Raw genomic sequence first — 23535 nt, 5'->3', positions numbered from 1 at the left:
GGCAAAAGCAGTTAGATCTGCCGGCTGGATGCTCTTCTGATGTTTCTCCTTAAATAACTTCATTATTCAATAAGAAGTGTTTTAATTATTTAAGTGACATAAAAGATGAGGTTGTAGTATCTATATCTTGATTGTGTTTACTGATTTTAAGTCTTTTCTGTCTATTTATATTGGAGTTGTAAGCACTTACCAAAACCCTATTTGGTAGGGAATCTCTCTCCACATTTAGAGAAACAAAAGGTTTCTATGTCCTGAAATTTTCTGTGTTTTCCCAACAGGATCCCTGTGATCACTCTTTTGCTGTCAAACATGGTCCTAGCGTTATTAAAAGAACTTTGTCCCTCACCTTTGCAAAAGCATTTACTTTTGTTACTAACGCTCACACATGGTGCACTGATATTTACTGATAATGGATTTTTCCCCCACCAACGTAATGTACCATCATTAGGGATTGCTCTCATCATAATAATAGAAATAACAGTAATTAATCAACATCATTCTCGTTACCTTTATTTATTTAGTGTGCATTATGTATTAGGCACTCGAGAGTTTCATGTACATAATTTCATAGCAACTCTCATATAGGAATTGTAATCTCTCTGTCATAGATGAAGAAACTGAGGAAATGTGCCCAATATTAAAACAACAGTAGCAAAAATAGAAACCAAGCTGAAATGTTTTTGAATGTTAAAGTCAAGATGCTAACAGAGGTCTGATTAACTTCAAGTTTATGTGCTTTCTTTTTGCATTAACCCATGTCCTTCCTAATACAGAGTAGATACATTTGAAAACACATCTATGCCCTTCCCCACACCAACTCTCTTTATGTAAAGGTTTTGATCCTTGCGACTGTAAATTAATCCTAGACTGTGAAGTAATGCAGCCTTGAATTCAAATTAGCAATTTGTATATGACTTGGAAAACATTAGAGAGGAGAAGAAAGGAATGAAAATGTATATCGTAATCTCAGTTATAGATCTGAAAGAGATCAGTATTGTCTCTAGGATTCACAACCACTGAACAACGCTCAGCAAAGACCTCACTCTTAGGGACCAGGACTAGCAGGTTATGCTGGCTGCACTCCAAGGGCTCCGTGTACTTAACATTCCCTGGAGCTTTGGGTAGCAAAACTTGGCTTACTAAATGCAGACATCCTGTTGACAAGTCACTGGTGGGCCAAAGGTGTGGCCAGGAATTGTGTCAGGGAACATAGAGAAAAAGAAAAGAGTAAAAGAGAAGAAATAAAGGTTAATAGAAAGAACACAAGAAGGCTCTATTAAAAATATTAAAATCTGTATGTACTGACCCAACAAATAAGTAGATAACGAGTTAAGAGATAAAAGAAAAATAAAATGAAAAAGGGGAGGGGGGGTCAGAAATGATAGGAAAGGATACAATGAAGTGCACTTCTATGCTTTCCCTGTACTTCATTATACATCTAAAAATGAGCCGAGTTCCAATCTTATATTTACCTGTTATCATTCTTATATTGCAAGCAGCAAAAATTGGGTAAAGGGTAATGTAAGAAAAAATAAAGGAAGTGATGAGGGAAAGGTTAGTATCCCGATAATTGAGCATACAGAAGGACTAACTCAGGAACTATAGCCCCTTATGCATCTGGAGCAGAAAGAGCTCCTGGACTCTGGCAAGTGAAGACTAATGAACAGTCTCTCCAGGCTGCTGACATTGGGATGAATTTGCTTCCACTGTTTTCTCTCCTGAGCCATTCAATTAAAGATGCAAATACTCTTGAGTGTTTGATAGATCCAGCTCCTCCCAGGTCACAGGTCCATCACTTGGTAGGGAATGGGAAAGGGGAGGCAATGCACATTAATGGCAGTTTCCACAAAGCCAGACAAAGTAAGGAGGGATGGCTTCTTAAAGTAAAATCCTGGTGGTGGTTCCAGAAAAAGAGTAAATCAATGCTGGGCAGGCACTGCCAACTGGGGTCTACCATACCACACGGCTGTGACCAGTCCAAAGGTCTCCTCACTTTTCCAACAGTTCCTGTGGTGGAGATAGCATAAGAGTTACACTGGATGCTTGTTGAAAATGGTGAGGAAGATTTTATTCAGGACTATTGCAGTAGGAGAAAGAGATTGGAATCAACTCCACTGAAACAAAAAGCAGACGAGTTTTTAAGCATGAGGTAAGCTAATGAAGAGTTTTAGGTGGGTGGTTAGTCAACGTGATTAGGCCATCTGTGTTTGTTAATTGGTGCTCCTTGAAGTTAGGTTCCTACCCTTCCACAGAGCCTGGGAGCTAGGGGCTCTGTCTTAAGAATAGATCCCAAGTGCTGAGAAAGACATACCTGTGTGAAGCTAGCCAGAAGTTGGGAGAAGATTTAGATCTAAAAGGGACAGGGGAGAATTTGTACTTGATTTTTTTTTTTCAAGTAAATGCTCTACGGAAAGAGAGGTCAGAAACCTAGAGTCAGAAAGAAACCTGTCTAACATTTAATCATGCTGAGGGGAATGTTAAAATGCTCTTGGTCTGTAATCATTCTCTCTGTGAATGAAAATTTATCACTGTTGCCTCACAGTCCTGCTACTGTGTTTTTCCAATTGTCTTCTTGCCCCTGCATGCTGCTACAGCTCACTCTGGTCTCTCCTCTCAAAATTCTCCAGAGCAGCAATAATGCACAGTGCTGGTGTATGTGCCTCTCCTGGAAGACCTGCCTAGAAAGACAGGGAATTGCAGCATATGGGAAGAGAGGGAACAAGCTACAATTGAATGTCAGACAGCAGTACTTTTAAAGTTACATGCTCAGTATCCTTTCTGGGGAACTTCTCAGGGGCTCTATTATGTTAGACCCCCATCTGCTACCACATTGTTCAGCACCCACCCAGCAGCACCCCCCCCCCCAAACATCCTTCATTGTCTGGCTTCTTTGAATCCCCAGGCTCCTCCTTCTCCCAACATATTCCTCTCAAACCTCCAAGGAAAAGTAGAAAATTCCCATTGCATTATTATGCCAAGCAAATTGCCCTTTCTTGGTTTCAACCTTTCCAAGCTTGGCTAAACCTTAGGACTTATCTGGGCATATTCAAATAAGAAGTGTCCTAAACAAAAGGGCTTTGGGGCCTGTTTTTCACATTTGAAAGACCAACAAAAGTTTCCGAGTTATATTTCTTTCACATGCCTCAAATCAAATTCTTATGCTAGGTTCAAAACCAAAGTGCTTTCGTCTGAGGGTATAAAAGAAGAAAGGGGAAGAAAAAGGCAATAGAAATGTTAGTTTTTCTCTTTGCCAAAAAAGATGGAGTGTTTGTTTGGTTTTAGTCTGAAAGAAAGAGAGAGAAAGACTGGGATGGAGAGAGAAATTCTTCAAACCAAAATGATTGCAATGGATATAATGCCACTGTAATTGTAGGATTTATAAAATTTTGATTCTACTTACCTACATTTCTTAAAATTTTATGTTTATTGTTTTCATAACTGAAAAAAAAATGAAGCAAGACAAGATGCGAAGTGAAGATGAAAATAAGATGCTCAGAAAATGATACTGTCACTTTTAGGCAGACATAAATATAGAATTGACAATCACTTACAAGCACCTAGATCATAAAATGCCTGGGCATTAAATAGTGTGCAAAGATTATTGACTAGGCAAGTGACTGGATAATGACCTAAAAAGCATACTGTGGAGAGTACCAAACAATAATTTTATATTACAAAGTGGAAAAGATTTACACCGGGGTGGGGGGGAAGGCTTACATCACAGCAGATATTGCTAACAAAGAACTTAGCTAAAATATGAATATAAAGGACCTTACTGGTTGTGGTATTACTGATACCGGAGGGCACAAAATGTTCCTCTTGAGCCATATCTGATCTGTAGGCATATTTAAATTACTATGCAATTAATAAAAATTGGTAAGTTGTATTCTAAATTTAAGAGCAAAACCATTTGTAGAATTAAGACCTAGTTTTTTTCTTTTAATTGGAAAACACTTTTTCTACATACTAACAACTGGTTAAATACCATTCCTCCCAACATAGGCAAGTCAGGTGGCAGAATTGTAATGTGACATTGATGACTGTGAGTGAGGCAGATATTCAAAGGACAATCTTTTTTTCTCCCCGTCTTTCCCCTGGGGAGGTATGCCTTTATCTCCTGTATTTCTTTGGAGACTTAGCCACTGGAGAACTCTGTGCCCTGGCTTAGGCTTTCTCCTCCATTTGGCCTCTTACAACTCTCTCTAAACCACTGGTTTTTAGTGGTTCACGTCTGTGGGGGTCATTTGGCAGGTGATTTTTCATGGGCAGCATTCTTTCAAGTTACTGAAGTTGCTTCCCTTCTCCAGAATCTACATCTGGCCTTTCCTCTACTATCAGTAGAAGGACACCTTGCTTCCACTCTTGCCCCTTCTCCTGGTACATATTATTGCTGGTCTGTGGGTGTCTGTAGACACTTCTAAACAAGAGAAAATATTACACTTAGCTTCTTCTTCATTGGAAGAGATTGGATATCTTTTCTCACATATATGCTCATTCCCAGCCCAGCTATTTGTCATAGCACAAATATAATTATATTTGTCAATCAAAGTGTCGACATTTGGCCCTACCTTAACTCTCTAGCTCTTGACCCATGGATCAGCTGTTCTCTTGATCTTCTGGCAATTGCTTCAGAGTACACTGGCTCCAGGAAACACAAAGAGTCAGAGTAATCATGACTATTTCCCATGTGTATTTGAGCCACAAGAGTCTGGCACAAGCTTCCTAATGAATGAACAAAGACCTAAGTGAAATTCATTGGCAGGAAGCAACGAGAGGGCTTGTTTGCAGAAATGATGATCTGTGCCTGGTTAACTACCTAAGCCAGTTGTGTTGCTACATAATAATGCACCACTTCTCTGTTGAGTAAAAGTTGAGTTGAGCTGGTAGAGAAAAATGTGCCATAGCAAATTGACCATGAATAAAACAATTGTACAAGCTTCTCCTGGGTGTCTGATTATCTAAAAATCTGCCAGGAAATTGAATTGCCTGTCAGTTGCCTAAATTATTTTCTCACTATTATTGAAATTCTTGGTGGGGTAGGTGTTTTAAAAGGAAAAGTAAGAAATGAGTTGGAAATGATTGATCAAACTTGAAAAAAAGCTGTATATGGAGTCACTTCCTTCTTGTAACAAGGACACCTTCCATTGCATTCTTTTGTCATCCATCCATAGTAGAGAAAATCAAAGACAGAAGACCCATTTTAAATGATACAACTATTTTACCTGAGGTTTATTGACCTTTTTTGATGTGTTATTGAGAATTAAGTATTACAATCAGTCTAGGATCTGACTCTGTTGCTCTTTTGTTTAAAAATTAAGACTGAAATTAATCCATCAATGAAATAGGAATTAATGTAAAGAGGAGTAACACAGGGAGGATAATAACTATAATGCACACCGTGTTTGGGTCATAGTGTTCAAAATCCACCAACAAGAATTTTTTTTTCTTTCTTCTTTAGATGATTCCATTACCTTCTTTTATGACATCTCTCTTGAGGGCACTATGTCCCCTCATGGTTGCATTTTCTCTCATACATCTCATCCCACACATGAGACAGATGTCTCTCATGTTTTTCCAATTAGTCTTTCTCACATTTTCCTAAAAATCCCAATTTTGAAACTCAAGCAATCAGATTGCTTTATCAATATTTCTTCTTATTGTTGTCACTTATAGAACCCAAGGTCAGTTCTTCCCATTTTTAAGATGACTTCTTCAGCATCACTCTGTCCAATACTACTTGTGTCTTAACTCGTGATGATAGCTGTTCCTTCTAACACCTTAGGTCCCCATTTTTTTTTAACTAATCTTCTTCAAAGATTTGTATCTTCACCGGACTTCAGTTACTCATTCCCAAGGTCAGACCTTGTGACTATGTCCTAATCATGCCTAATCAACACGAATAACTGCTACCCTTCGATAATAACAATTATGTACACTGACTTCCACCTTCAATCTCCCTCTAGTGCTCAGCTACCTTTCGTAACACTAGCACCACCAATCAATGCCTTCTATCATCTTCTCACTGTTCTTCATCATTTAATGTCATTGCACCCCCCACCCCTGAGCTCCACATTTAAATGTTATGGTCAATTGTTAGAATCACTCCCTTGCCCATATTGACTTTTACTCCTCCTTCACTTTGGACTCAATTGGTAAAACCAAAATCCTTTAAAAGCAAACCTGCTGCTTATTCTGTGCTTGCCCCTGTGCAACTTAAATGCAATAGAGGAAAGCATGTGACTTCTCTGACTGGTCTCATTTAAGCTCCACAAACAAAACTCTCAGTTGAGACTCTAATGGTGCCAGGCATTCAGGTTTTAACTTCCTAATCTAGTGATGGTACCATTTTCTTAGTAAGCAATTACACAGCTTCTCTCTTGAATTCCCAAGTATTCCTTTTCTATACACATTCCCAGCTGAAGATACTGCTTCTTATCTTACTGACAAAATTAAATTCAAAAACAAGTCTTTCCATATACTCCCTCTACCTCATTTACCCAACTAGTAACATTTACTCCTTTTATTCTGTAGTGCTGCCTGTTACCATAGCCTCATAGGAAGCCATTCCCTCTCTTGGATGTTAGATCCCATGGCTGCCTTCCCCATTCTGTCGCCTCTTTTATTCATATGTTCACATCCAGTTCATCAGAAAACTTCAAGTTTCTACCTCCAAAATATGTCTAGTATCCCATCATTTCTAACCACCTTGGCCCTAGCTACCACCACCAATATCTCTAATATGAATTACTGCAAAAGCCTCTTAGCACTTCTCCTTTCTTCTGTTTTTGCCTGCTCCATGTCCACTCTCTCCCCACTGTTCTCAGACAAAGCCCATTACAATTCAAGTCTCATCATGTCACTCCTCTAATACCCTGCAATGATTTCCTATTTTGTTTAAATGCTTTCATTGTTAAATGGCCCAAATGACTGCTTCATTTTCTGACCTCACCTTGTATGCACCCTGACTCTCCCATTTAGAGCTTATGCCTTAGATGGCCTCTCTATCTGGAATACCTTCACCTGGATGGCTACATGGTAAATTCCCTCACTTCTTCCAAATATTTCTTCAAATGTGACTTCTCAACTACCATCTAATCCGACCATTCTTTTTGTCTCACCTGCCAGTTGTCTCTGTTCCTCTACTCGTATGTTTATTATTGTCTATTTTATATTTTTTCCATAACATTTGTTATCCTCTTAAGTATCAAATATTTTACTTATTTGTTTAGATTATTATTTATCTACTCTTTTTAACTCTAGAATATAAATTTCCCAAGGTCAGGAATCTTTGTTTGGTTTGCTCACTGATGTGCCCCTGATAGTCTAAGGCATCATTTGGCATATAGCAGGAGATCAATAAATATTTGTTGAATCTATGAACACTTCCTTACACTGGTGCTCTGTACTGTTGCATGTTCAACTTGTGTTGGTTTGATTTATTTGCTTTGTAACCATAGGGTATTCATACTCTTTGCCATTCAGTAAGTTGAATAGTATTCAGTTTTTCTTAGAGCAATTATGCCTTATTTTATAGCCAGTTTATGTTTTCTTGGATTAAAACACCTTAATTTTCTCTTGTTTTCACTCTTTTGCTTAAGATTTTTTTTTTACCTCCCATATAATGCACTTTGTTTTGAAATCTCTCATTGATCCAGGGCTTCTTTGACTCACCTTATAGACTATCCATATAGAAGGGATCTTTGAGATTATATACTCTAATTGCTTTATCCATAGGTGAGGACATTATGGCACAAAAAGATGAACAATTTTCTATTATTCATTAATGATTGAACTCAACTTCAATTCTCCTGGTTCTCTTTTCCTTTCACTATAAGCCAAGAATGGCATACACATAGCTCACTCCGTTGTCCCTCTTCCATGGATTGATATAACTTATATAGCATAACAATCTTTCACAGGAGTGAGGCAATGGGTCTGGAGGAAATGGGTCATATAAGTAGGGACTAAAGCACAAATTCAGTCTTTTTTGACATAGGGGGAACTCAGTAAATTCAAGACTATATTTCTTGATGTCATTTCAGAATAATGGTGAAAAACTAAGCTGAAGCTCAGGAGATCGTGGTAAAATCCAGTGACCTTAGTAATACTAAAGCATGGTTTTCCAGATCATATAGGAAAACTTAAGTTATAGGATGCAGGATGTATGGTGCCTATCATACTGCACAGTGTTCTCAGCTGCTAGTAGACTGATCTTTATTTCCCTTAAGTTACTATTGATTGAGCCCTTACTCTGTGTCACGTGTTGGTTGCCTTACTGCTCTCAATACCTGTGCCTTAGGTACTACTATTATCCTCATTTTACAGATGAGAAAAAGGAGATCCAAAGAATTTAGTTATTTATGAGTTGTTACACTGTAACAGTGGTAAGTTAAGCATAAATCTGAACACAAATCACTCTGCAACAATGCCCTCCCCACGATTAATAAGAGGAGTGTGGTTAAGGCTGCTTAATTATTTCTAGTTTCAAGTTTCTGTTCATTTGAGAATTGAGAGAGGATCAAACTTATACATAGGATGATACAAACACATATCATAAGATCAAGCTAGAGTAAGTAGAGTTACAAATCAGGTGGGACGGTGATAAAAATCTTTAGTTTTTAATTCCTCCCAGGCTGTGGAGTTTTGCATTTTTAATAAGATTTTGATTGAGAGACTAGTCATGAAATGATATTAGACCCAAGTGATATTAAAAACAACATTTTTCACAGATACCATTTGGGGTCAGTGATTTAACTAACAGAGGCAATTCTTAATTTTGTCAATAAGTACATTCTGGAACATCAGAGAACTCTGGGGGGTGACATGTGCTTCTAAAATCATTGTCCTTTGTCACAGAAGGACCCATCTAATGAGAGGCACCGTGTTCCCACCAGAAAAAGCAGTTGGTTGCACATCAAACCGAATGTGGAATGATAGGGATCACTGAAAATTTGCCGGCCTGGCAGTGAATTAGTTTTTCTGTGTCCTCAGGGATAGACTGCCCTGTGAGAATTTGAACCTATCAGTTAGCTGTCAAATTTCATTTGACACCTCATCCAAAATTTAAAAGGGGCTGCCATCTGAAGTCAGAGATGTTCTTGGAGGAAAGGGAAAGGCTATTTCTTTATGGGCTAGCAGGAATGGAAGCTGCCAAGTGCTTCTACTGAGGGCAGCAAACTGGCAGTCCTACATGAGCAAACTTCACAGATATTATGGCTTCCTAATGTAAGCAATTCTTTCTCAGCCCTTAAACTCATTTTTTCCCTCTCTCTTTTAGACAGAGGGCCCCCAGAGGCACCGAATCCCTCAGGGGATATTTAGCACAACTTGGATAAGTGCCGCTGGAGTGTCAGTCGACAGAGGTTACAACTTGTAACTCCTCTGTTTCTTAACTGCAATTGAGTTTTCTACTCTCTCTTTGTCTTCTTCTGGGGATTACTTTTTAATTTTACCCAGAATATCTTGCATGCCCACCACGTCCTGTGACATAGTGAAGTTTTTATTTGTCTTTTTTATGAGTGAAGTTCATGGTGAAGTCATTTCTGCACACCCTGTTCAAGTGCTCCTCCCTGGAGAAGCTCTCACACTTGGCTGAAAGATAACCCCCTGAAGTTAACATTCTCCAGTGCCCCCCACCATGCCCCAGTTTCACCCTATTCCGCTAACTGTTTTAAATGGCTTATTTGAGTGAGGGCTTCAACAGTTTGGAAACTGCCTTGAGACAAGGACCCCTTGATGGATTCATGATTGACCTCTTGATTATCCATGGCCATTCCAGGAAGATTAAAATGGCATGGCATGAGAGGAACATTAGCTGCAATCAATCTGCTGCTCCCTTATCCTTCTTCCTTTCTCCTTCACACAGACTGATTCATCAAAGGACATTTGCAATGCCTCATTTCAGAGATCCTGGCTTCAAAGCCAGACTTTATTTTACAAAGAGAAAACTACTAAAGTCTCTCGCTAGATCCCTTCAGGGCCACAGGGAAAAAAAATCATCCTCTAATTGTCACATCTATGCTGGCTCTGGAAAAAAAAAGTGCATATGTAAGGGCAATCATTTGAAAAGAATAAAGGAAAAACTGCTCACTTTTGTTTTATCCCACCTTAATTTCTTTGTTAGTTTCTCTGTGCTAGTCACCTGTACCAAATCTGGACTCTTAGAAAACTATAGAGGGCATATAAAGGTTTTAATTTAAACATTAGCTTCTTAGGTAAATGAAGCTAGGTTCCTGCCTTTGCAATCTAATTCACACAGGGCCAATTTTATTCTTGTTCCATTATTTCATCGAGCTTCTGTGATCATAAGTCTCCCTTTGAAGTTGGCTGGAACTCTGAGCACAGATAGATTCCCTGGGTCTTGGAGTAAAATGAGTAATAGATCTGTAACCTCACAGTTCGTAAGGCTTGCTCACTTTTTCTCTCTCTTTCCCTGTGGTCCTCATCATGTTCTGGAAATGACTGGAATTGTACAATTTCTGAAGTTTGACCTGCTATACGAATGAGTTAAATGAGAGGCATTTGGGTGAACAATAAAATGTGTATGTACAAAACCGAAATTAATTACATATACACATAAATCTCTGTGTGTGTGTATGTATATATATATATATATATATATATATATATATATATGTATATATATATATATATCTTTCTTGATATATATATCAAGAAAGAGACAAAGACAGAGATAGTGAGGGAGAGAACATTTAACTAAAACTAAAGTTCAATTTTTTTTTCAAGTTATCTTTTTAGACAGATTGAGACTATAGACTGGTATCTATGCTATATCTGTCTCTATCCCTATCTATCTATCTATCTATCTATCTACCTAAATATCTCAGAGAAAGAGAGAAAAAAAAACAAAAAAAAAACTATAATAAACCAAATATAACCAAATAACCATCTACAGTATCCCACAATATGTGACAATTTTGAGAAAGTGATCAGTTAAAGGATCACAGAAGCTAAATTTCTGCGCCAGAAATAATCATTCAGTCTATCTGACTGCTGGTCCCCATTTAGTCCTATCTCTGGCTTGGTGAGCAATGCCACAGCTGATGTGATCAGTAGTCATCTTTGGGGCCTTGGTCTCCCCATCTTTACATAAACTTATGAAGGCTGCAAATTCATTACATGTTCTTATGATAGGAATAAAGAAAGATGCATCAGGATGTGGTAAAAAATAAATCACTTACCAAAGTCTAGAATACAGTGCCAAATGGTTCCAGTTTTCCCAGATCTGAATGATTTTTTGGTATGTGGATCCTCAGTGCTAAAACTGTAAGTTCCTGAAAAATAAGGACAGTTGATCATCCTGGTCTGAAAGTTTAGATTCTAGCACCATTTCTTGTGCCTCTTCATGATTGGCCTTCCCTTTCTTTTGTTTTTTCTATATTGAATGGGTTAGACTGGATCAGAAGCTGTAAAATAGGTCACATTTGGCCTCAAAAGAGGCCAAATCCAATCCACAGATCTGTTTTGTTTGGGCCATACCATGAAGTGTGAAATTTTTCATGTATATCTTGGTTTTCATTTTACTGTTGTTGTCTTGAAAAGTAAGGAAATGTTATAAGGGTGGGTCTGCATGTGTACCAGGCAACAGTAGTTATCTGGAATTGAACATCATCTACCCATACAATATGGGCAGAATGTGTATCTTCACTCATTTTTGTTAGCCGCTCAGCTCCCATGGGCATTGGAACATGCAGTTGCTGGACCAGGTCAGTGATTAGCAACAAATCTGCATGTGGCCTGCCTAGCATTGACTAATAGCCCTTCCGCCAATTTCAGGAAGAAGGATTGCTTCTAATTCTTAGGTGTGCCTATATATTAAAATTATAGTGGCCTACAACACAAAAATGGCCATCTTCTCCTTGGCATTCTCCAATGAGACTTAAAAAAGCTTGAAGGGTCTGGAAGGATCTCCTGTTACTCTAAGACTGTTAACTAAAAGGTGGAAATTGCCTATTTTTCACCTCTCATTGAAAATACTTGTTATTTTATTCTTTTAATCACTGAAATGCTTCCTGCTTAAAATATGTCAGAAGCCTAACCAGTGCACTCTCATTGCAAATCAAGTGTTTCCTCCAATATGCTTTTCTGAATTGGGGAAAATGGGGCTCTTAGAGATCAATATGTGGCATTTCTGTATGTTGTGATCAATTGGTGATTAAGTGAAAACGATTTAGCTTAATTTGCTTTGAAAATCTGTGCTTGTGCTGATAAAGTGTAAAAGTGTTTCTGAGATGAGATACAAGGAACAGATGTTTGGTATAAAATATTGATAGCACAGAGGAGAGATAAGCTTGGTATTTAATTTGTCTTAATATTTCCATTGCCACAAATTCAACAGCTTTTATCTTACTGGGTAATTACAACTCCCCCCCCCCCATACCAGCATAAGATAAGATAGACTTTTTCCAGTTTTCTGTCACATTTAAACTCTTTATGCCTCCTTCTCTCTGTGTTCTTTTTTTTTTTCTTCCCCTAGGTATTAGTTGCTTTATTTTAATTTCAGTTGCAATCTTCGGTTAAAAGATTAGAGAACTTGTTTGTAAAAGTTGACATTTCCTTGCCTTCGAGTTTTTAGGTTATCTATTCATGTTATCCCCTAAAAAGGAAGTACATGTGTTAAGATAGAGGTTGGTTGCTTTAGAAGGCCACACTATAGAGATTCAAACAATAGAGGAGTTTGTTTTGGTCTTTCTTTTCATTCAGCATTCAGGCCAGGTAGAATCTCTCATCCATGCAGTCATGTAGGGATTCAGGCTGGCCAGTAGGCTTTGACCTTCTCAATGTGTGGCTTCATTCACTGATACACAGCTATGGCTCTATTTGTTAGTGTTTTTCAGACAGTAGGAAGGGGGTTAGGGACTGAGTAGTAAGTCAAAGACAAGCAACTTGTCTTTAAAGTGACCCAGAATGTACACACCTAAGTTCTACTCCCTTACCATTGGCTTTTTGCATACATGTTCACATCTAACTGGAACAAGAGAGAGAGGCCAAATAACCATTTTACCAATGAAGAAAGTTGGTCTTCCTCTTAGAGCAATAAGGCAAAGCCAATATCTGAAAGACCCTCCTTCAACAATCAATGTAAGCATAAAATAATATTATTATTGTGTTGCGGGGATAAAGGACATGAAGGAAATTGCCAAAGGCTAAGGAGAAGAGGAACAGAAATTAAACAATGAACAGAGATCAAAACTGTGAGCTGTGAGCACATATATTGGTCCTTCTGGGAGGATATAAACCTTTGGCCTACCTATCATAAATTTTTAGGATGAAGCCAGAATGTGACAGGAGTAGACCAAAGTCAGTAGTGATCTTTGGCTTATGGAAAGAGCTACTCTTGAATGAGGGAGAATATCTGAAGAAAAACACCATGAATTAAAGCATTTAAATACTCCCCAGAAAAGAACAAATATGAACTTCCATTCAAATATCCCGAAATGTGTCAGAAAAGGAATGGCTTGAGAGTTGGCAGAAACACTAGATAAAAGATTTAGACCCCCGAGTACTTCAGAACTCACACTTAGGAAATAGAGAATAGAAAATGATTGCATACACATATAAAATATGTAAATATGTAAAATATAAGATGGAGTCACAAAATGAACCAAGAAGATGCTGTGAAAAAGAGCAGAAAGATCTGAAAAAAGAACCAAAAATAATTTAGAAATGAAGAGACAATTCTTACAGTTACAAAAGTGGCTCAGAAAATGAAACAACAAAATAATAACAGTAATATGTGTATAAGAATGAGGCAGGTTTCTGTATAGAGATTGGGAGTGACTCTGGGCCATACTTCATTTTATGGGATCTCAGGCAATTTTCATGTGGGCCCAGGATATCACATATTGTTTTATGAAGAGTTTTCTGTGTCTACGCTTCTCGTTCAAGGAGGTGAAACAAATTCCTTCTTAATAAGGCATTTTCTCCTAAAACAACTGACGTAGACAATTTTTACATTCTTACCCAAGAAATAGTTTTTTGATCTTTAGAACTCCATCTCCATTTCAGAGGAAAGTTATTTGCTTTTCATTTGCATAACTAAAAAGCTCAGTTTAGATGGTTTTCACAGAACAAAAGAGAATTCTACCTAAAGAAATATGGCATTGAAATTTCTGACACTTGAGAGTTAGAAATCACTCTCGTTTTTATAGGTCATTTTCACTCTCCTCACTCTCAAGTTTATGTCCACTAAGGTTTGAAAAAATCATAGGGCCAGAAGCCACCAGGACACTCCACAAACCTTGGTTTGAAGCACTGGCCACATGACTTTAGTGGTTCCTTACTTTCAGTCACATGAAAACTGGTAAACCAGAAAACCCATATTTTAACTGGGATCTTTTCCCCTCCATATCCTATATGGTATAATTATGAAACTGACCAAAGGGGGGAAGTCAGGGATTTATTGTTTTAAGGGAACAGTTGAAATAGGATTCCTTCTGCAGCATTTAGTAAATGCACTCAGAACTTATCATTAGTGATTCAGTTGGGCAACTTATCACCTTAAAATTACCCCTAAATAGTCTAATAGAGATCATTGATCTTTCTATAACTCTTTGTATTTACAGCATGCCAAAATTGTTTTTTGTCATTTTTCTTATTTAATCCTCATGAATCTCTCTGCTACAGGGTTTATTATCACCTTTAATTTACAGATGAGAAAACTGAGACTCAGTACATAGATAATAAATTTTAGAACCATGACCTGAGTCTTTTCCTTCTCTCCATAAAATCTGTGTTAGTTACATTTATGCATTGCTTTCTTCTTACATATAGCAGCAGTGTTTAAGTATATTTTCTGAAGAATTGTAATTCATAGTTCATATAGTGACTCTCACTTGTCCAGAATCAATAAAAGTTTATAGATAATGGATAGTTACATATAGGATGTCAGGAAACATGGTGGTTTGTGTAAATCTATATAGTTAACCAGCTATGTGACATTAAGCCAAACATATAATTTCATTGGGGTCCAGGTTGCTTATATGCATTTGAAGACTTTTCAATTTGTTTTTGAATAGATAATTGATTACTATTCTTCTGGTTAAAAAAAAAGTGACACATGTATTTTATTTCTAAATATATGTCCTTTTTCAGTTCACAACAAGTTGTCTCAGTATCAGCACATATGTGTGTGTGTATATATATATTTATGTCAGCTTGTACCAATTTCTGTCTTAGTTCATTCAAGCTGCTATAACATAAGTACCGTATACTGGGTGACTTAAACAAGCATTTATTTCTTATAGTTCTGGAAGCCAGAGAACACAAGATAAAGGGTGATTCAGTCTCTGGTGAGAGATTTCTTCATGGTTTATAGAATGGCCATCTTCTCACTGTGTCCTCATATGATGGAAGGAGTAAAGGAGCTCTTTGGTGTCTCTTTTATCAGAGCAGTAACCCCATTCATGAGGACTTAATCCTCATAACCTAACCACCTCCCTAAGGGCACACCTCCTATTACCATTACATTGAGGGTTAAGGTTTAAACACATACATTTTGGGGAGACAGAAACATCCAGCCCTTACAAAGGACTTTTCTATGTCTTTCAATAGATGACAAATAATAGTTCTCCCTGTTAAACAAGTTCTAGATATTTATATATTTTATCTCAAAAATATATCTTTGTGGTTTTTCAGTTCAAAATTGTCTCAGTGTTGCCTTAAAATAAAAAAGTTATATCAGTCTGTAAAAGTCACATTACATCCCTCTATCTAATTTTGCCAACTGTTAAAATAAGGGTATTGTACCATATTCTTTAGAAATTCTGTAAGTCTTGATACTCCTATTTGGACCAAATGGGGTCTAGCTGTTTTACAGAAGCTATCTTTAAAATATATCACCATTAAAGTATAAACGGAGTATTTTAAGATGCCCAATTAACAAAAAGTTTACAAAATGAAACTTAAAATTAAATATTAAGTGTTTTTAAGTCGAAACTCATATTTTTTTAGACTTAACAAAAACATAATTTGTTTTTTTTTTTAATAGAACTGGTTATTTTAAAGAAAAAGAAGCCTATACATAGGCTGTTTCTGAGTGAAAGTTTTGTGATAAAATGGCCACAGATCTCATTTTGTGAATTTCTTCATCTCTGCAGCAATGTCAGTTGCTTCCATGCGACTTCATTATTTTCCTCATCTTCCCCAATGAATCATATTAATATTAACACCTGATTATCATACATTGAAGATCTATGAAGAAAACGGGTGATAGTTTGACAGTAATATTTATTTAATGTAGAATAAAACATTCTTTAATGACTTCCCAGAAGTCCAAGATGAGATTTTCTTCAGTTTATTTGCATCCATGCTCCAAATGCTGTTTCTGATTTGGTGAGAAGTTTCACATGTGAAATTTCAGCTCAGCACAGTATGATACTACTGCAAACATCTTTGACTTTGGCATTGAAAAATTCAGTCCAGTTTTCAGTGTTCTAAAAGGGCATTCCTGTGACTCTGGAATGTGCCATGCAACTTTCTTCAGAGAAATGGATAGGTATCTATTAATTAGACATTATTATTAATGCCATCTTCAGCTGCATACTAAAGGGCAGAGTATGGAACTGAGGGCAGGACTGATGACTTTGATGATATATGGAGAGCTTTCATAAATTACTTAAAGAAAATTCTCACTTCTTACCGTATTGCATACAATAATTAACAGATAATGAATAAGAGAAAACATACATGGATTCGATTTATTTCTTACTTCCTTGTTGTTTGTTATTTTTTCACAGTGGTGGGAAATCTCTGTAAGGTTGCAGAAGGTTAGCGAATCACATAATTTAAAGAGTGTCATGACCTTTCTTTATGTCTATTTGAAAACCTCCTCCCCAGAATTCCTAGAACCACATAGGTGTATTCCCTAATTCTTTTTATTATATAACTATGCCCTGTTGTGCCAGGACAGAGTTTTCCAAAGTATTTTCTATGATATCCTAACTCAGAACAACAAAAAGGCTCTGAGTTCAAATAAGTTTGAGGAAAAATGTTTAGGTCCAGGTAAACATTTCTTATTCTAGAACATCTAAGTGTCTTTAAAATATAGCAAGGCGTACTGAGTTTACAACAAGGATATTTCACAAACCTAGGTAATCATATTACACTACTTGTATTAGAGGATCAAGTGGGCCTGCTTTTCTTGGAACACACGTTGGGTGTCCTATGTTAAGTGACTCATACAACAGAAATGTGCCACACTTCTTAACCTGAAAAGAACTTTCAGAGAATGGATATATTTAAAAGAAGCTTATAGGTATGATCATGCTGGTATATCATGTGCATTGTTTCTGTTCTAAAGATCAACTAAGAATATAAAACCTTTGTTGATAACAACAGACAAAACAGTGTTAATGTAGATGGAATTAGTGACTACTCCTTCAGACGCTAACACCAATCTGATAAACTAAGTTTGCTAATGGTAAAGGTGCTGTCAGGGACTGGTTAATGAAATCTAATGCACCTAATTTTTCATTCTCATATGCATCATAAAGTATTTGACCAATCCAGTGAAAGCATGATGGAGGTTGGTCTGCATGTGAATAAATAATTAGGTTAAATTAATATACATAAATAATACACCAAATAAATAATTGATTGCCTTTAATAGCCATATAAGAAATAGGTTGCCAAATTTACATATTTAGAAGATTGCTTTAGTGAAAAGATAATAATGGTTTGGGATTAACAATTCAAATATTATGCTTGCCCATTGGCAGATGAAGACTATTGAAAATAGACCCCTTTCTTTGCATTTTTTTCTCTATATTCTTGTAATAATACCATCTCTGGAAAAAATTGCATATACGTGTGTGTGTGTGTGTGTGTGTGTGTGTGTGTGTGTGTATGTATATACATATATACATATGTTGGAAATTTTAAGGCATTCATGTTCCCTTAAAAGGGTACCAAAGAAAGGTTGAGTGTCCTTCAGGAGAAAGAATATATACAGGATATAAAATTTTTATTTACTTCAAAGATACCAGATGCTTTTCTCTAACCTAGTATGTGCATTCTTAGGTCACCTGCTCTCTTACATGCATTATTCACAAGGTGCACTTCAGTACTTTTGTTTTCAAGGCCCTTAAAATACAATGAAATACAATGGAAAAAAAAGCAGAAGACTTACTTTTTAAAGTAACCCATAATTTATATACAATCATTTATATTATTTTAAGGCAGATTTTATTTATGAAAAAACTTTTTCATCACTGAACTTGAGTTTACATGTTAGGTCTTTTTTGCTCAGACATGCTGTCTGAATAATTTCTCACTGGGTCAAGACTCAGTGAGAGGAGTGTTAAGTTCTTCCTAGCACAGCGTCTGACACACGGTTCACCTTCATCAACTTGGCTGTTAATGCAATTGTCCACTCACCTTCCCCTTGGCCCAGTTTTCTTTTGCCTATATGCAGCGTTGAAGGGAAAAGAAATTACAAAAAACCTAGGGTGGCCTTTTTTTGTCTCCATCCCTCAGCTTTAAAGTTTGAAGATTTTTATTGTCATTTAAAAGATTTGCGCTTCTATCTTATTTCACTAAAACTTAAAAAAAAAACAAGATTTAACTCATTGTTGGAAATACTTGTAAAACTTGAGATGCATGAAGTTTGGGCTTCTTTCTTTTGCACATTTTGCATCTGTACCTAACTCCGAATTACTGTTACAAGCAACAGCATAGAAAAGGGAAGGAAGGACACTGGAGACCTTGAGATTTGGGCTATGCTTTTCTCCTGCTGAGCAACCCACATGACTCACAGAATTCCACTGATATTTGCATCTGCTGAGTGATGGAAAGTATCTAAGGTCCAGTTTCTTCAAATTCCAGTTCTTAAATTTGATGATATAATCCCTCTAAAACCCAGTTAGCCCTTTCCAGAGAAAACTTTAACATTCCACATCCTGTTTTCCCTCTGTTGGCTACTTTTAAGGAAAGTGACTAATATCAATAGATTATTCAAATTTAACATTTATATTATTAAAAAAATAATACTTAATCTTAATGACAGTTTAACCAGTAAGGGATTCCTAGTTAATAGCAATCATAGTGTGGCTAATCTGATGAAAGATTGGTGAAACAAAAGTATCTAAGTTTTAAGTAAATATCAGCAAATTGTAGTTTATTTTATTGGTTAAACAGCACCGAGCCTAAATGGCGAAGTGTAATAACTTAATCTTAAAGGGTGCACACCTCTCATTTTTAGTTTCCTTGCATAGAAAAGACTTAGGGTCAGGATTGCCAATGGAAATTTACAAAAACAAACAGCTGTTTCTCTGCAAAGTTACTCTTACACATTCTCTGCCAGAAAGCTACAGTGTAGGGATAACAAAGACATATTATGCTGGTTTCTTTTTGTTTCATGGAATGTGTATGTATATTCTGAGAATAGAAAACTCGCACACGGCACGTAACCTTTTCAACTTTCCACAGATTAAAAAACACACTGCATTGCTTTATTGCATTTTCCTACAACAAGGGACATATCTCAGCAGAAAAGGGCAAACCAGGAAATTTACTCATGAAAACCAATTTATATAAGCATATGAATAGTATAACTATTCCCCTAGTATGTCTGGTATTCATCTTTAGAACTCTCGGGGACACATGAATAATCCTTGGTGCAACTTCGATTTAGCCTGTGTTTAAATATAGAAAGCAAATGAGGTTGTTTCTGGGTTTATTATTATTATTATTTTCTTTCTGGTATCAAGTCAACCAGTGTGATGGCCTGTGAACTCTTTCAGCATTCTCTCTGCAAAATCAGAGTGTGACAAGGTGTCAGCATTGACAGATCAGTAGTGGAGATTGAGCAGACCTGAATTAATAAAGGTCAAAATTGTCAACAGGAAGAGTGTCCAGTGGCATGTGAGGACTTGCTCCTAAACAGCATTTAAAGAGCAAAAAGTGATTCCAGAACAGAACCCAAGGCACCTAGACCAGCCAGAAATTTTCTGAGAATCTTCTCTAAAATAAACACCTACTCTAAAATGATTTTCAAATGCACCCCTCACCATTTCTTTTCTCTTTTTCCAAATGCTCAAAAACATCTCAGGTCCTAAAGTGACCCAAGGTGTTAGAAGGAAGAAAATAGCCGTTTGGGAGTAGAACACTGTCCCTGGGTCCGTGTGTAAGAGGGATAGGTTCTCCCACTGCCCTATAAGAGGGATAGGTTCTCCCACTGCCCCATAAGAGGGATAGGTTTTCTCACTGCCCCACCCTCTACTCTGCCTCGATCTTTTTTTTTTCCTTTTCTCACAGCTTATGATGTTTGCACAGCAATTTGTAGAATCAAAGTGCTTTTCCCCTGTACTGCATAATTTGATCATTGATTCTATTCTGCCAGTGCCATTATCTTTTCATTTTGTGTCAGTTCCATCTCTTAAGCAAACTATCTAAGAAACTCATAGGGGATATCTTGTATTTCTCTTATATCCTCTAGAGTGTTAGCAGACTCCGCATTAGGTACTTAGTAGATAGGGGATAATTTTACTTTAGTTGAGGAGGAAAGAAGTTTAAATTGGTTAATATTTTTAGGGAAAATTTAACATTTTTCTCAGTCCTTCAAATGTATTCTTTAAAATTGCAAGTGTCAGTGTTGTTTCAAAATAAATAAAATTATTTGGTACTTATACAAGAATAATGAAACTATGTGACCTAAGACTTTCTATAAGATGTGGATTTCTCTATAAAGTTTTATTTTTTTCTAATTAGGGCTATGTATGCCAGCTTTCCTATTTCTTGATGTTTTATTCAAAGCACTGATTTAGATTCTGTTATAATGGGAAATTTATCTCTGTTTCCAAACTCTATCACTTTAGGTTTATGGGTTTTCTTAGTGTGTGTGTGTGTGTGTGTGTGTGTGTGTGTGTGTGTGTATGCACGTGTGTATGCTTGTGTCTGTGTGTCTGTGTTGCCCTTCTGGCAAATACTTCATGATACCCAAACAAGTTCTAAATTGATTGAATGAAAAATAAAATGACTTTATGGTCATTTAACTTTCTTCTGGGAAGAGTGCTCCTACACCCACATTTTAACCTTCCTCCTTCATTCTGTCCTTGAAAAATTCAACTGAAAGTAACCAAATTCCTTCAGCCCTCCCAAATTTCATTTTTTCACCTATAAATTACTATTAATCAGTGTTTTTTTTCAGTAAGAAATAGTTTATTTGGGAAGTCTAAGATAGCAAACACATTGTTTTCATTCTCTACTAGAGAAAAATGCACGAATTAGCTGAAAACATAAATGGAAATATGTTCTGTATATATTTACCAGATTGATTTAGTACCATGGTCTTTTCCAACTTTCTTTTTTTGCCTCAAGACTTTTAGTCCCATGTGACAACATCCTGGTAAAAGTCAGGCAGTCTCCTCTCACTGCCATTTGGAAAGGATAATTATTTTATGAGACAGAACATTTTAACGATGCCATCTCAGTGACTAAGTAATATTGAATTCCAAAAGCTTCTGTATGATTTTCTTCCTTCTTTCTTAGCACATTAAGGTCTCAGGGGGATGCAAATGTTAAAACACGGTATCTCCCCTAACTTCTCTTTTAAGCTTTTATCTTATAGGTAATTATTATTTAAAGTTAAATGGGTTAAGTACTTTTTCAAAATGGCATAAGTTGTAGTTTCACTCATGAGGCTTTTTTTCAAAGTTTCTTATAGTTGAGTCAGATAGTATTATTAGTAGCCAATTACGATTTGATCTGGTTTCAAAAAGGAAAACTAGTAAGCAATTGAACTTTATTGTTTGTGAAATCCCAAACACTCTCAGATGCCCCAATTATTCTATATTACAGAATAGGCAATTTTCTATACCATAAAAAGCTAATGCTGCTCACCATAATATAGTGAAAAATGAAGGATTTAAACTGAGGAATGACATTAAGAGTTATCTACAACAAGCTCTTTTTTTTTAAATAATATTGTTTTTCTGATTAAAAAGTAGATTTTAATGAAGAAAATACTGAAAAACTTACAAAAAATACCTATAATCCTATCAATGTTGAAATTTGTAAAATATTTCTAGCTTTTTAATTTTCACATAGACGTGTGTATTTATACTTGTTTGTATATGTGTGTATGTGTGTGTAAGATATTGGATTGCATTTTTGAAGACCACATATTACAGATGCATATTTTGAACCCTATTTTTATATTTAAAATATCTTATGCATTTCTATATGTCATCAGATATTTTATTATAAAAAATACATTTTACATGGTTGTGTAATGTTTGGAATTTTATTTTATTTTTAAATTTTTTTAAACTTTATTTTATCTTTGAGAGAGTGCAAGCAGGATATGGGCAGAGAGAGGGGAACAGAGGATATGAAGCAGCCTCTGAGCTAACAGCAGCGAGCCCAATGTGGGGCTTAAAATCATGAATCATGAGATCATGACCTGAGTTGAAGTCATGGACACTCAACCAACTGAGATACCCAAGTGCCCCTGTAATTTTATTTTTTAAATGACATATTTTAATACTTTTATCTTTTGTCTATTTTGCTATTGCATATAATGTTTGAACATTTTCCCTATAAAATTATGTCTTTTTATATAGCTTTGCTCTTTTCCACCTTAGATTCCTTTATTATAGGTGAAATTACTAAGGCTAAGGTCTAAGTCATGTACATTGTTATGGTTTTGATAGATTTTGACCTATCATATACTAGGAAGGTTGATTCAAATCACACTGCCCCACTGATTTATGATCCGATCTCACTGTTTATATTCATGCTTATTTTGTTATGATTTATTAATGTTTATATTTTACATGCCACTTATATTTATGTTATAAATTGTTGTACCCATTTTTCTCTTGAGGTATTTATTTCCTGTTAAGGTAGTGTACTATTATTAAGTATTTTATGAGTATTTTTCTCATATTCTAATTTTGTTTCAGTTAACTTGCCAGATTAAAAAAAAGTTAATTTTATAATATCAGTGAGTTATTAGTATGAAGACTTCTTTAATTTTTTTTTCAGAGTCAGTTCTACCTATTTTGGTTGGATGCAAGCTGTGCATATTTTTGTTTTTGCGGTATGTATAGACAGAAAGAGATAGCTTTATAGATACAGAATGTCTTCATGTCTCCTTCTTGCCAGTACTTCTGCCTTTGTTTATTGCTTGTCTCTTTTTCTGCCCTCATTACGACAGTTTCAGAAGAAAGCAAAATAGAGCAGAAACTGAGAAAAATATGTTAATTTAACATATTATGGTGGCCTCATCTTATAATAGACATATTCCCTATAAAATTGAATTGTATTTATTTCAAATCTCAGAAACAAATAATCTCAAGGTACCCTCTTTTATGGTCCTTATCTAATGAAAGAGGAAACAAATTACTTTTAATATTAAAAATGGTACTTCTCAATTTTCTTAATCCAAAATACAATTATGATATTAGAAGTAAAAGATATAGGGGTGCCGGGGTGGCTCAGTCAGTTAAGCGTCTGACTTCAGCGCAGGTCATGTACTCACAGTTTGTGGGTTCGAGCCCCACCTCAGGCTCTGTG

This window comes from Prionailurus bengalensis, chromosome A1 (assembly GCF_016509475.1).
Source record: "Prionailurus bengalensis isolate Pbe53 chromosome A1, Fcat_Pben_1.1_paternal_pri, whole genome shotgun sequence".
Taxonomy (NCBI): domain Eukaryota; kingdom Metazoa; phylum Chordata; class Mammalia; order Carnivora; family Felidae; genus Prionailurus; species Prionailurus bengalensis.
This window is presented reverse-complemented; position numbering follows the sequence as displayed.